This window comes from Mus pahari, chromosome 5, assembly GCF_900095145.1.
Source record: "Mus pahari chromosome 5, PAHARI_EIJ_v1.1, whole genome shotgun sequence".
NCBI lineage: Eukaryota > Metazoa > Chordata > Mammalia > Rodentia > Muridae > Mus > Mus pahari.
The window spans coordinates 63,193,180-63,208,696 of NC_034594.1; the positions used below are offsets into that span (position 1 = coordinate 63,193,180).

The window sequence follows — 15,517 nt, forward strand, 5'->3', positions numbered from 1 at the left end:
AAGGGGCCCTTCCCCCTTGATCACTAATTGAGAAAATGCCTTACAGCTGGATCTCATGGAGGCATTTCCCCAACTGAAGCTCCTTTCTCTGTGATAACACCAGCTTCTGTCAACTTGACACAAAACTAGCCAGTACAATGTTCTAGAGTTGTATGGGTGCTGTCTTCAGCAATGGGGCCTCACTGTCAGTTTGTGGAAAGCAGCCCACACTCTTGTTAACAGCCTGGATTGTTTGGGGATTCCCATAAAACCCCTTTGACCAACAACTCAATTCTTAACTAAAGGTATTGGAAGCTTTGTTTGTTGACAAGAGATGCCCAGTTGGGAAGCTGTTTCCCCCAATTATTTGCTGATTTCATTTAGAAAGCTTTGTGTATATATTTTAGGAAGTTTCTACTGTATTAGGTTTCCATGCTGCCCCTCAAATGGCCCTGAATTTTAGCTGTCTGTCCATATCTTCCAGTTCCAGCCCTCCCCCATTCATCCACCCATAACTATCTATTCCATATTCTTTTTATAACAAGAGCTATCTGTCTGCTCTAGTCCTTTACACTATACCTATGACCCTCTGAGGTTCTACAAATTATAGCTTAGATATCATTGACTTAGCAGCTAATATCCACATGTAATCAAATACCTACCATATTTGTCTTTCTGAGTCTGGGCTACCTTACTCAGGATTTTTTTTTTTTTGCATATAGTTCCATCCATTTACCTATAAATTTCATGATGTCTTTTTTTTTAAGCTAAGTAATGTTCCAGTGTATAAAAGTACATTTTTTAAAATCCATTCTTTGTTGAGTGACATCTAAGTTCTTTCCAATTTCTAGCTATTATCAATAGAGAAGCAATGAACACAATTGAGCAAATGTCTTTGTGGTAGGATGAAGCATCTTTTGGGTGTTTGCCCAAGAGTGGTATAGCTGGATCTTGAGGTAGAGCAATGCTCAGCTTCCTGAGGAAACGCCATGCTAATTTCCATAGTGGCTGTACTAGTTTGCACTCCCACCAGTAATGTGTGAGCTGTCACTTGTTTTGCTGATCTTAGCCATTCTGACACACATCAGCAGATCTTTAGAGACTTGGCATTGACATCCTCCTTCAGGGACTGCCCCTCTGTTTCCATGTCGGCTGGGGCAGGGTAAAGCAGAGCCCCAGATAATCTAAAAATTAAAACCAGAGGCAGAGAGGGGGTCCCCCAAGATGGAAAATAGAAACTGGGGCTTTTATTAGGTGGCTGGAATGCTTCAGTGTTGGAAGAGCAAAAGAGCATGAAGAACTATAAAACCATACAGTAAACAGATCTCTTTGATCCAGGCAAAAGAGGGAATGGGAGTACCCAGGCTAAAGCCCTGAAGAACCAACTGGAGTCAAGTGAGGTAGCACAAGCTTATGGGCTAGCAACTTGGGATGTACAAGCAGGAAGATCAAAAGCTTAAGGTCGTTTTCAGATACAGAGCAAGTTGGATCCAGCCTGGAGATCCCATCTTTAAAATAATAAAACAAAACACCAGCATCAGTGATGGGGTACTCTTCGTTGTTCCTTTCTGGTTTAATCAATTTCCCGGCCTTCTTATTTGGCAGTTTCCAAACAGAAGAAAAAAATGAAAACTAAGGTGTGTCAAATGCTCCCTGTCTTTGCTCAGCACCCGTCCATCTGTGTTAGACGCCTTCTCTTTCTAGCTGTATTTAAGGATTTCAAGAGTGAGCTGTAAACACTGGGACACACACGTCAGCCCTGAATATTTCTGCTGCCTCTCCTAAGAATCGTCCACTTCTCCATAGCCACAAAGCCACAGAGTCAGTGGTGAATATTTGAATTAAAAAACAAACAAATAAAAACTTTCTAAGTAGTATTTCTTCTAAATAAAGACGCTTTGCATGACTAAAAAAATAAAGGAGGGTCAGGGATTGGAGCTGAACCATACTAACCCAAACCCAGATCTTCTCTGAAAATCTTCTAAACTGGGTTCTCATCAGAAGAAAACAAATGACCCTTCAGCTCTGCCTAGCATCTCCCCACGGAGCTTCTAGAGCAATGCATATTAAGCAGCAAGGCCCCCAGGCACACACTTATGCTTCCCACAATGGTGCCTTGTGTTATGAGAGCTTTTCCATATGAGGGAGATCCTCACATAGTAGGTGCTTACTAAACCCACATGTAAACTTAACCTTTGTGGCAGCAGAAAAGTCCCAAAGCCTACGTCGTCCGTGTCTGCTCAAGGCTAGCTCATCTTGAACAAACTCAAGCTCAGCCTCAAAAAGATGGCTTTACTTAGGACAGGTCTGCTAGCCTCAAGACCCTAACTCTAGCTGATCTGGGACTTCCCTGGCCTATCCTCCCAGTCTGCCTTCTTATACGCATCCCTAGTTTATTTGTGCCTAGTGTAGTAGTTCTTTTCTTGTTACATTAACCGAGATATCAGAGTCTCAGTGTTGTATAAACAGAAGAAGTTTGTGAAGAAGTTTGTGTAGCTTTAGAGTTCCAGAGCTTGCCTCTGAAAAGGGTCATCTGGCTACCCCGTGACACAGTAGGTGCCACCAGGGTGGGCAGAGAGCAGTCAGTGGCAAGGCAGGAAGCAACAGGACTTGAGGGGCCGGGCTTGTGCCTTACTGTGGTTCCATGAGAGCAAGACTCATCCATGCAGGAGTGACCTACACACGCCCTACTGGACTCCCACCACTCCAGCATTACTGCCAAGCACAGGCAAAACCACACAACTAGCCTACATCCAAACCACAACGGCAATATCAGACCTCAGCTGCAGCTTGTCCACTGCTCTCCTCTGTGGGGTCCCCAACCGCAGCCTAAGTCCCGCCTCTTTTCATCCTGCCACAGAACTTACAGAGTCTGCTGGTTGGTTCTAGACCATGGCAATGGCTGCAGCTGCTGTTGCTTCTCTCTCCTTCTCCTCCTTCCTCTTCCTCTTCCTCTTCTTTCTCCTCTTTCTATTTGGTTTGGTTTGGTTTGGTTTGGTTTGGTTTGGTTTGGTTTGGTTTGGTTTGGTTTTTCCAGACAGGGTCTCTCTGTGTAGCCCTGGCTGTCCTAGAACTCACTCTGTAGACCAGGCTGGCCTTGAACTCACAGAGATCTGCCTGCCTCTGCTTCCTGAGTACTGGTATTAAGAGCACCACCAGAGCCCACCTTAGCTCCAGTCTTCTGAAGGTCAGAATTACTCCAGAAACCCAATCTCTTGGAATGGCAGGCACTGAGCTAAACCCTTTCAGACATAAACTAAACTAATCTTCATAAGAGATCATAATGTATATACGTATGGTCCCTAATTTACAGATAGAAGTGCTGGGACTTCTCAGAGATGAGCCAAAGTCACACAAGGGACAGTCAGTAGTTCCCAGCTGTGTCCCCTTTCAGAGTGGTAGAGATGGACTGCAGGACAAAGGGAGCCTGTGAGGGTTACTAAACAAGTTAGTGGAGGTCAGGGAGAATATGGCACAAGGAGCCAGCCGTGATGGCCATGAACTCTGCACGCCCCCACCCCCACCCCCTAGACAGTACCAAGAGCAGAGGACTCAATTTTCTCTTCCAGCCTTCTCCTTGGATTTCACATAACAGATACCCTGTAAGCACTCAAGGACCTGGACAGGTAAAAAGAAATGTAATTTATTTCTCCTTATTCTTCCCCACTATGCAGATGTCCAGACGGCAGAGTCTGGGGAATGTCATAGCCCCACCATTAGCATCCCGTTGGCCTTTCTGCTGACTGAGACCAAATGTGAAGAAGGCACCTGCTCTTGCCTGCTAGAGATGTGTCCTGAGATCCTGGCATTGTCTCCAGGGGAATAGGATTGTTTTCCCCCACAACAGATGACCAGAGGAAGATACCTCACACTCTTCCATAATACTTAAGACAGCTGTGTGAGTTCCAGAGGGAGGCCAGAAATGGCGTGCATGGGGCTGCTGGAACTTTAGAAAGGGGAGGAGATGAATGGCTGATTTAATAAGTTCCTTTATCATTTGAAGAGCTCATGATTCAGAAAATATAGGAAGAAGAAATCAAGAAAGCTTGGTTCTTCTCAAATGGTCAGAGGAAAGGTTTTGTTTCTTTCAAAAATGAAAATGTTGTGTTTGTGTGTGAAGGCTGGATGGGTAGGAAAATGTACTTGCTATGACATAAGATCTCATATAACCCATGCTGGCCCTTAACTTGCTCTGAAGCCAAGGATAATCTTGAACTCCTTGCCTTCTGTCTCCACCCTATTCATGCTAGGGTTGCATGCACGGACTTGGTGCGCACAGTGCTGGGGCCCTGAATTCTAAGCCCGAGTATTGGACTTCCACCAGAGCCTAGGGGCCTGTCCTCGTGATCCCTGCAGTTGACTGGGGAGTAAGGTCCCTCCAGAGGCCTTATGGGTCTTATGAATGCTAGGGATACAGTCTATCAACCAAGCAACACCCACAGCCCCATGGGTTTGAAAAATATTAATGAAACCTAGAAGCTCTGCCTTGAACCTCTGTTCCATTTTCTTGGGAACATTTTTAGAATGTATTTAAAGAGTTGAATTAAAGAAATGAAAATTAGACTGTCCCCGGGTCCAAAATGGGCATTGGCGAAGGTTTTGAGTTTTGTGGCCTGTAGTTCTTAGTAATGTACTTCTATGTCTTGCTTTCTGTTAGGGGTTTGAGAACATACACTGGCTGCCTAAGCTTGAAGAAAGGGTGAGCTCTGAAGACTGTGCAGGGGCCCCATCCCCTCACTTAGATGTGGGCCAACCTTGGGATCCAGACAAAGGTGGAATCCTAGAAGTGACCTGGATGACCTAATCATCTCACGTCTAATGAGAGCCAGCCCTTTGTCCTGTCCTCGTGAAGGGCTTTGTTGCTACTCACACTGGCAAGTTGAATGGCTTTTTAACTGCATCGTTGCCAGCTATCAGAACATGAGAGGCTGTAAGGTGTAAGCTATGCATGCTGGCTGCCCTACACCCAGACTGAACCAGGGCCTCACTTGAACATGAGTATTAGAATGTAATAAAAATTTACCTTGCCCAGACTATTTATATAATGGCTTGAAAATGCATAGTTTCCGAAAAGATCCTAATAAAATACTTTTAAAAGTTAAAAAAAAAAAAAAAAAAGAAGTGAAAATTAGGGCTGGTGAGATGGCTCATTGGTTAAGAGCACCGACTGCTCTTCCGGAGGTTATGAGTGCAAATCCCAGCAACCACAACCATCTGTAATGAGAAACAAATAATAAAGAACCTATGGGCTGGAATGAATGGGGCTGGAGTGAGTGGGGCAAGGTCAGAGCAAGAGGGAGAAAGAGAAGGGGGGGGGGAAGGAACGAAAATTAGCAGGACATAATGGTATATGCCTTCAATCCCAGTATTTGGGAAGCAGAAGCAAATGGGTCTCTATGAGATCTAGGCCAACCTGGTCTACATTAGTGAGTTCAAGGACAACCAAAACTATTTAGTGAGACCTTGTCTCGAAAACAAATAGACAAAAGAAACAATACCTGGGCTTCTGTACAGGAAAAAGTCTTGAAGATGAAAGGGTTTATTTCATGCATAGTTCCACAGAACAGTTCATCATAAGTAGTGAGGGCAGGAACTCAAGCAGGGCAGGAACCTGGAGGCAGCTGATATAGAGGCCCTGATTGGATGCTGCTTACTGGCTTGTTCAGATTGCTTTCTTACTGAACCCCAAGACTACCAGTGTCCAGGGATGGCACCTCCCACAATGGGCTGGCCCTTCCCTGTCAATCACTAATTAAGAAAATACCTTACAACTGGATCTTAAGAGGCATCTTCTCAACTGAAGTTCCCTTCCTTCAGATAATTCTAGCTTAACTTGTGTCAAGTTGACATAAAACTAGCCAGCCCAGGCCTCTGAGGGGAACTTACTCCCCTGCACTGCAGGGACCTTGGGGACTGGCCCCCCAGGCTCAGGTGGAAGGCCAATACTGGGGTTTTGAATTCAGGGTTTAGTCTGTGGCCAGACACAGTTCTCTGGCAATGGCCTTCAGAGCCCACAGCAGCTGAGCAAGGGGGGCTGTAACTGAGCACTCACACCTCAACAAGCCCAGGGTGGGGTGCCTGGGCGGGTCGTGCTAAAAGCAGAACATCCAGGCAACATCCCAGCAGAGAACAAGAGGGCCTTCTTCCACTCAGAACTCCATCCTAGCAGCAGCTCCCAGCAACAGGGGCCAGAGCAAGGAAAAACAAGAGTCTGACTCAAGTCCCCATCCACTCACTGACCTGCCAAGCCTTTGGACCATAGTCCATGTCCTCTGGGGTGCTTCTCACCAGGTCCTCACTCTGATGGTCCCTATGCTGACCCCTCTCCTAAGCCTCTCTTCTGTTACAGAGCAAGTCACAAAATGCCAGCTAGGCTCTGTGATCCGGTGTGACTGATTGCAGATTGATTTAGATTTCCAAAGGCCAGCACCATAAGCCACCATCTCCTTCCTAGGCCTTCAGTAAGACCCCCTTGTATCCTCCCCTGCTCAAGTACCTGTCAGCTCCTGCTCCATCCACATCTCCAAGCCTTTCTGTGCTGAGGCTTGTCCATCCATGGGGGGTCCGGGAGGAAAGTCCTGTATTCTAAGCACTAAACTACACTGCCTTCTCTCCTCTGCATCTCCTGACCAATGCTTAGTTCCTCAACTTGGGCCACCCTAGCATCAAAAAACAATTTCTGAATCTCTAATAAGAATTAAACCCCAGTATCCTGCACTGATGTTGCTCTTAGTGTTTCCTTCCTTCCTTCCTTCCTTCCTTCCTTCCTTCCTTCCTTCCTTCCTTCCTTCCTTCCTTCCTTCCTTCATCTAGTCAATCAACATGTGCTGACTGTCTGGTATGTACCTGTGCTGCGTACCAAGAGTACAGCAGTGAACACGAGACAAAACATACATACCTCTGTCCCAGGGAGTTTCTATGTCGGAAGGAGAGTGATAGTAATGGAGGGCCAGCCTCAAGTTCACTGGCCACAAAGGAGATGGCAAAATGGATGGGGAATGGGGTGTCTCACAGCTACAGAAGACAAAGCATTCTGGGTGTTTCTCTTTGGGCCTCCTGACCAAGCCAGGCTCCTCATTGTACATCCCGTGAGCCCAGGGATTCCTTACAAGTCATCCAGAAGTAAGGGTTTAACAGGTCAAATCAAGGCTTCAATAGATTTCCCAGGCTGCCCAACAGATACCCACCAGTTCAGGTCTTTTTGCTTTTTTGAGGGGGGGAGGCGGTTGTTTGTTTTTAAAATAGAGTTTCTTTGTGTAGTCACAGCCACAGCCTTTGCTGTCCTGGAACTCATTCTGCAGACCGGGTTGGCCTTGCACTCAAATATCTCTCTGCATCTGCCTCTGTATTGGGGTTAAAGGCAAGCACCACCACTGCCCTGCCAACTCAGACAGTCTTAAAGGTAGATCGGAGGGACAAGCCAATGGCATGTATTCAGCTTTGAGCTCCCAAATGAGACTCCCAAAAACATAGAAACAATGGAAACAGAGCCCCGGTATTCAGCGGGTATAAGGATAAAAATGGAGCATTGACAGACAGGTGGCTGAAAGACACCCCTGACTGGGTAACGATGGAGGCATGCGCACTATGCCTGAGGCCTCCCCTGATCCACTTGTTAATCTTTTCAGGGATCTATCTTTAAAGCTTCTTTCAGAGAAGTTATTTTCATATCCCTCTTTCTCGTTTGTTTTTTTTGTTTTTGTTTTTGTTTTTGTTTTTGAGACAGAGTGTCATATCACAGGCTGGCCTTGAACTCCCTATACAACTGAGACTTCTGATCTTCCTGCCTCCACTTCCCAAGTTTATACAGTGCTGGGGTTTGAACCCAGGAAAGCACTCTACCAATTGAAGTGCAGCTCCAGCCCCCATTTTCATATTCTTTGGTTTGTGATTTTTTTTTTGTTTGGTTGGCTTTTTGTTGTTGTTCTTGGAAATATTTTGTTTTTAAGACATAGCCCAGGCTACCTCATGCCTGTTTGTAGTTGAAGATGATTTTAAATTATGCCCCCACCCGCCTCTGTCTCTCAAGCCTTTTCTTATTTGTGTGTGTGTGTGTGTGTGTGTGTGAGAGAGAGAGAGAGAGAGAGAGAGAGAGAGAGAGAGAGAGTCTCCAGATAAGGACCTCAGGTGTCATTCATTCTCCCTCAAGTGCCATCCTGCTTGTCTTCTGAGACAGATCTCTCATCTCTCATTGTCTTGGGTCCTTGGCTCCAGGGTGTCTCAGAAGACTGAACTCAGCTTAGCCCAGAGTCTCAGTTAAAAGCTCAGCTGGGAAGGGTCCTCTTACAGGCTCCCAGGATCACTCCCAGGCTTGCAGGCAGAGCTGCTGACCTGAAGTTTCTGTTCCTTATTCAGTGGATAGAATGTAAAAGAGAAGATAGCAGCCAACCTTTTATAATTGATCTTGGTCTGTGTTCTTCCGTTATGACAAGAAGGGCTGAGGGAATACAGAAATACATTCTTTTACCAAAGCAGCAAAAAAAAAAAAAAAAAAAAAAAAAAAAAAAAAAAAAAAATTAAAAAAAAAAAAAAAAGCAGCAAATACCCTAAATCCACCATAGCTCTTTTTTTATTATTATTATTATTTATTTTATTTTTCATTTATTTGGTTCTAAGAGAGGATTTCCTGTCAGACCTGGCTGTCCTGAAACTCACTCTGTAGGCCAGGCTGGCCTTGAACTCACAGAGATCCGCCTCCCTCTGTCTCCCCAGTGCTGGGATTAAAAGTGTGCGCCATCATGCCTGGCACTTCCGTTCTTCATACAGTTACAACCTCCTGCTGACTTGGAGCCCAAGATGGAAGAGAGAGAGCTCAGTCCAATATATCAGCTTCAGTTCTCAGTGCTAGGAGAAGTTCCCAATGACTGTTTATCTGTTTAACAAAGATTTTTGTTTACCTAAGTGCTGAGAATGCACTGTGAGGATTTAGATGACCTGTCCTGTCCTGGGAGCAGTTCAGGCCCCTCAGACTTGCTCACTTGTTGACTGAAACAGACCAAAGCAAAGTTGGAGAGTGTCATGGCTAGTTCTATGTCAACTTGACACAAGCTAGAGTTATTTGAAAGGAGGGAAACTCAACGGAGAAAGTGCCTCCTTGAGATCCAGATCTAGAGCATTTGCCTACTTAGTGATAGGGGAAGGCCCAGCCCCTTATGGGTGCTAACTCTGGGCTCTACAAGAAAGCAGGCTGAGCAAAACCATGGAGAGTAAGCCAGTAAGCAGCATCCTTCCATGGCCTCTGCATCAGCTGCTGCCTCCGGGGTCCTGCTCTGCTTGATGATGATGAACTAAATAAACTTTTGCCTTCCCAAGTTGCTTTGGTCATGGTGTTTCATCACAGCAATAGTAATCCTAAGACAGAGATGGAGATGGATAAATGGGGTTGGAGCTGTAGACTTATGGAAGAGTGCTTTCCAAGCATGTGCAAGGCCCTGGGTTCAATCTCTACAAAAGACAGAAAGACAGACAGAGCAGGAGAGAGAGAGAGAGAGAGAGAGAGAGAGAGAGAGAGAGAGAGAGAGAGAGAGAATGGGCAGGAGAGAGAGAATGGGCAGGAGAGAGAGAATGGGCAGGCAGGAGAGAGAGAATGACAGAGAGAGAGGCAGAGAATATGTGGCTCATACCTATAATGCCAGAACCTGAAAACTCGAGAGACTGATACAGGAGTATTGTCCTGAGTTCAAGGACATCTTCACCTACATAGAAAGTTCCAGGCCAGTATGGGCTATAGAGTGAGTCTCTTTCTTTAAAAAGAAAAAATAAATAAATATGCCAAAATAAATATTTGTAACAGTTCACATGCATAGATTATTTGGTACTTTGTAAAGTGACATTATGTTATCTCACTTAGCTTTCAAAAGACAGAAGATACCAGTAGCATGATAATTTGGAAGTTGACAAGCCCAGGACCTAGCTTTCAGCGCAGGCCTGAGAGGCCACAGTGAGTCAGAGGCACATGAACTTGGTCTTCACTTCCTTCCCCAAGTGGTCCTGGCTTTAAGTGTTTATGAGAGTCTCCCAGGGCTGCTATGAAAATGCAGTGTTGGGCCTGGACCTCAGGGGTTCTGACATAAAGATTCCCAGGAACCTGAACTTTTAGAAAGCACCACTTGCTGCTGCAGAAGGCTCCCAGAACTCTACTGGGAACAGATCACAGGCCAGTGGAATGAATCACCAACCCAGGGAACATTGTTGAGATTCCTGAGCCTCTCACCTGAGATCTACAGACCCACTACATCCTGACCGACACTCACTTATTCACTTGAAAAAACGTTTTGGGCTGGGGACAGAGAAGCAGAGCATGCCAACGCGGAGAAGGTGAGAACCCCAAACCCAAATCATTTCATAACGACTAGCTCTGTTTGGTTCAAGCACACACATTTAATGGACCAGCTAGAACATTTCTGGTGAACAACAGAAACTATCCTATAACTGGCTGGACCCAAGAGAGTCATTGTGCCACAGTGACACGATCCACAGAGCCTGTTCCCTCTGCTTCAGGCATTGTGCTGGGGATGTAAGAAATCCAGATAGGGTCCCACGGTCCTTATCTTCAAGGATGTTCTCAAAGATGATGCCCTTGAGGTAAGCGTCCTCTCAGAGGCAGCACCTGAGGTGGGAACTGAGCGCGACTGAGAACGAGGCAGAGGAGTAGAGGGGAGATTCTACTGCTTTAGAAGAACTTGGGGCGTGGGGGGGGGGGGAGTGAGGCTTCAGGTCCTGAGTGACCAGACTGGCAATAAACATTATGATCATGATGAACACTATGGCAGTGATCCAGCCCTGAGGTGCACACATCATCTTGAGGAACTTGGTGGTCTGCCACTGACACACTGTTCTTGAGGAACAATGTGTCCAGGAGAAGCAGTCCATGAGCTTCAGGGTTGTTGTTTTGTTTTTGTTTTCATCCTGTGTGCATACACACGCACATGTGCCCAATCCCCCTCTCCCCAACCGGGCAAGTCTGGATTCCATTAAACCCAGCTTTTCTCTCGTTTTAGAACCAGAAATAGTACAAGCAAAGAGACACTTAACATCGAACATACATACACACTGTGGCTCATCAAGATCTATGAGTTGAATTCTTAATTTTGGAATCCAGAAACTAATATTTAAAAAACAAAACAAAACAAACAAACAAACAAAAAAACCACCGTCTCCAGTCAGAACAGATTGCCCAATGATCGATCAGGATCACTTGCTGCCTGCAGAGTTTTCATTCCCAGCACCCACACTGAGCCTCTCAGAACCGCTGGTCACTTCAGCTCCAGAGTATCCAAGGCCTGGCTGGTCTCCTCAGGCACCGTCATACAGGCTCACAAACCCACTCAAAAACACGTAAGTAAATAATAAAGTATGTAGACAAAAATCCTTAAAGTAATTGTGAGTTGTTGGATGTTAGATAAGAGTCCCCCCTTAGACTCTGTACAGCTGTCACTCTGGACCTCAGATGTACCCTTGTAAGAGTGAAGTGTGCTCGCTCGCCAGGTGGGGTGAGAAGATGGACTAGTGGGCGAGCCCAGAGACGGAAAGGTAGAGGGAGAAAGTGATTGGACGGAGACTCCAGGAAGCCTCACAGAGAGAAACGGAAGGAAACACTACAGGTGAGGACTATTCTGTCACCTTGTTGGAACTTTGACTGGCAAGGGAAGGTCAGGGGTGTTAGCTTCAAGCCTGGAGAAGTACAAATGAGTCAGACGAGGCTTCTGGATGCCTCTGCCAAGAGCAGAGGAGAGGAGCCAGAAGAAATATTCTTAGCCCCAGAGGGTTGGGGATGAGAAAGAATTGTTAGACTATGAATTCTCAGCACTGTAGAGTTGGAAGCCAAGTCTCTAAACCCCTTTCTTTACGTTTTAATTTGGAAATGTGGAGGCTGCTGATTAGTGCAAAACTCAGAGAGAAAAGAAATACAGTCATTAAGATTGAGACCACAGCTGGGCAGTGCTGGCTCACGCCTTTAATCCCAGCGTTAGGGAAACAGAGACAGGTAGATCTCTGAGTTCAAGGCCAGCCTGGTCTACAGAGTGAGTCCAAGGATAGTCAGGGCTACGAGAGAAACCCTGTCTCAAGAAAACAAAAGAAATAAATAAATAGAAGATAGATAGATAGACCAACAGATAGGTAGGCAGGCAGGCAGGCAGGCAGGCAGATAGATGATTTGGACTACAAAACAGGCCATAGTGGCACACACCTTTAACCCCAGCACTCACAGGAAGAGACAAACAGATCTCTGAGTCTGAGACCAGCCTTGTCAACAGAGTAAGTTCTAGGAAAACCAAGGCTATGCAGAGAGACCCTGTCTCAAAAACAAAACAAAACAAAACTCCTGTAAAATGTTTTTAGTGCCTACCTGAACCACGACTGTATTTCTGTAGACTTTTTGCCTTTTTTTTTTTCCTTCTTGGTCTTTATTTATTTCGGTTTCCATTCTGTGTGTGTGTGTGTGTGTGTGTGTGTGTGTGTGTGTGTGTTCTTGTGCGGAGTTGTATGTTTCTTGTTTTACTGTTGTTTTTGTTTGTTTTAAAGAGATAGAAAAAAAACAATTGGGTGAGTAGATTAGTGGGAGGATCTGGGAGGAACATGGTCAAAATAGATTGTGTGAAATGTTTTCAAAACATATGTGCACATATAGATATAGAGAGACTTTTTTTTTTTTTTTTTTTTTGGTTTTTCAAGGCAGGGTTTCTCTGTGTAGCCCTGGATGTCCTGGAACTCACTCTGGCCTCGAACTCAGAAATCTGCCTGCCTCTGCCTCCCAAGTGCTAGGATTAAAGGCGTGCACCACCACGCCCAGCACAGATAGACAACTTTAAACTATCTGAAAACCTGACTTTATCCTGGGCCTTAACATCTCCTCACCAGGCACTATCACAAATCCTCTGTTCACTTTGAATTATGCCAATTTTGCTGTAAATTTGTTAGGTATGTGAGAATATTGGTTTAAACTCTTTGACTTCAATATTTGAAAGTCTGATTTGGCTCTAAAAATATATTTAATATGTACTGTTTATAAAAGTGGCTGGATTTTTATTTTTTTGGAGGCCATATATGATGGCACACCCTTTAATTCCAGCCCTCTAAAGGCAGAGATGGGTAGACTTCTGCAAATCCAAGGCCAGCCTAGTCTATACAGTGAGATCCAGGCCATCTCAGGCTACATCGTGAGACCCTGCCTCAAATAAAAAATTAAACTTTTAAAAGTATCATATGGCTCAGTGGGTATTTCCAGTCATGCTTAACAATTGAGATCAGTCATCAAGATTCAGGTGAAGAGCAGAGAGAAGTGACACCCTAAAGTTGTCCTCTGACCTCCGCCCATCTGGCTTGGTACCAGCACACCCCAACACACTAAATAAATAGATAAATAAATAAGTGTAACTTTAAAACAACTTTTGATAAATTGGACCTGCAGAGGTCTAGAGGACTTCTGGTGATCAATGTCAAATGCTTATGGCTTTTTAGGAGCCATTATAAGAATAAGGAAGGAAGTACACATATCTAGATAAATAAGCTTAGGCAAAACTCATGCAAGTATGATCCAGGGTGTCCATTATTTTCTGGGATGGGAAATATCAATGTATTTCTTAGCAGTAGAATTTTCCATTATGCGTTACCTCTATGGCAGGATACGCGTCAAATGTGAAATTGCTTGGTTTTGCATGCAGCTCCACATAGGATTCTGTGAATCAGGGTGCTTAGTTCTGCTAAATGGAAATTCAGAGCTGAGTGAAAGTCTTACAGATGGAAAACCCAGATAATACAAAAATGCAGTACCAGATATTCTTATCACAAAATAGCTTGGCAAAAGGTGAGCATAGTAGCCAATGATGGTGATCATAGCATCTGCGAGGTGGAGGCAGGAGGATCAGGAATTCAAAGTCATTCTCAGCTATAGAGCAAGTTCAAGGCCAGCTCGGGCTACATGAGACCCTATTACAAAGTATGAAGCAGATGATAGTTCTGCAATTACTCACAGGTTTATAAATATCTATGATATAATGTGTCCTTTATTTCGATCAAGATTCCTGTAGAGAATTTTGTTAGAGAAATCGGTACTAGAACTTCATTTGAATCGCTGAGTTCGAAACTGAGTTCTTTTAGTGAAATATTAATTAGAAACATTCATGCTATTAGGGCTAATTTGCTTGGTAATTTTAACCAGGGCACACAATGCTCATTGGTGAATTCATTGGGATTTTATGTTGTTGGTTTGTTTTTTAAGTGTCTCATCTAGTTATAATCTAGCTTTGCACTCTGGGGTGATTTATGGTATAATTATCATAAAATAAGTCTGGACCAATGCACACCAGTGACCAACTGGGATATAAAGACAGACTATAACTTTAATGAAGATGCTACAGTGTTAGTACTTTACACTCCATGAAAGTAATTTTTACCTCTTTTAATTTGTACCTCGTTTCTTGAACAGTCATTCTGTCTCTAGGCCGATTTCAGAAATGGCTGGGAATTTGTTGTAATGACCCTAGGGATGGTGTAAAACATGCAGTCAGTGTAGGATGGTTATGGTTGGGGGCTCTGGGCTTTGTGGAAGCTGTGCTGACATTGAACATATAACTTCCCAGCCTGATTGAAATCAAGTTACCTTTTGAAGGCTTTGTTCCAGGCCACCTCCAGCATACTCTATGTACCTTGCATACTGTAACGTACTGTCTCCTCAGACACTGTGACAATACAAATAACATCTTCTGCATTGGGCCTAAAATAGCCGGAGACATTGCGGTTCCTTCTTATGCCCTGCTGGCAAGGACAGGCTAGTGCCAAGTCTTCTGTATCCTCACTGCGTCAGGCCAGGCATGAGTCATTCATTGCATGTTGGCTTCCCAGCCCAGGCCTGGACTAGAAAGCCTGCCTGAACCTCCAGGTAGGTCTGAACAATCTTTTCTGCAAGCATCGGGGCTAAATCACAGAAGCTGGCAGCTTCCCTGGGCTCTCTTCCACTGTAGCTTAATCATGAGATGGCTGGACTCCAAGCCACAGCTGCTGCTTGAGCAGAGAGGCATGATATCTCCCTCCCACCCCCTGCGCGGACCCCTGGACCACCTTCTTTTAGAAGGTGGGTCACTGTATACGGCGGCAGAGGTCAGGTGTGCCTGTCGTGGAGTTTCTCCCACTTGGAAGACTCAACTCAGTGCCTCTCATGTTTTCCTCTCAGTGGGGCATAAACTGAGCGGAAGATTCGAGCTAATGAAGGTTTGCCTCCCTTTGCTTCCCTGACTAGCCCAGCAAGCACTGTTCAGCACAGACTGGTGTGCTGTCTGTCTACCTGCTGTGCACTTCATCTTGCTCTGTCCTACATCATGCTCTCTCATGTACATTCGTCTGTCTATATGCATTCCCCCAAAACATACCCTCAACAAATGGACAAACTACTTGTACCACAAACACAAGGTTGGTTGGTTGGTTGGTTTTTCTTCTTTCTTTTCCTTCCTTCCTTCCTTCCTTCCTTCCTTCCTTCCTTCCTTCCTTCCTTCCTTCCTTCCTTCCTTCCTTCTTTTGTTTGTTTTTTTTTGTTTTTGTT

At 44.9% G+C, this 15,517-nt stretch overlaps 1 protein-coding gene across 1 annotated transcript in view; it reads right to left on the bottom strand.

Moving 5' to 3' along the window:
• The window catches only part of LOC110322565 (nuclear body protein SP140-like protein), a 62,532-nt gene that overhangs the window by 44,953 nt on the left and 2,062 nt on the right, over nucleotides 1-15,517 (bottom strand). The window contains exon 3 of the mRNA XM_021199263.1: nucleotides 13,593-13,679. The gene's annotated coding sequence lies outside the window, so the exon portion shown is untranslated. The remainder of the gene's footprint in view (nucleotides 1-13,592; nucleotides 13,680-15,517) is intronic.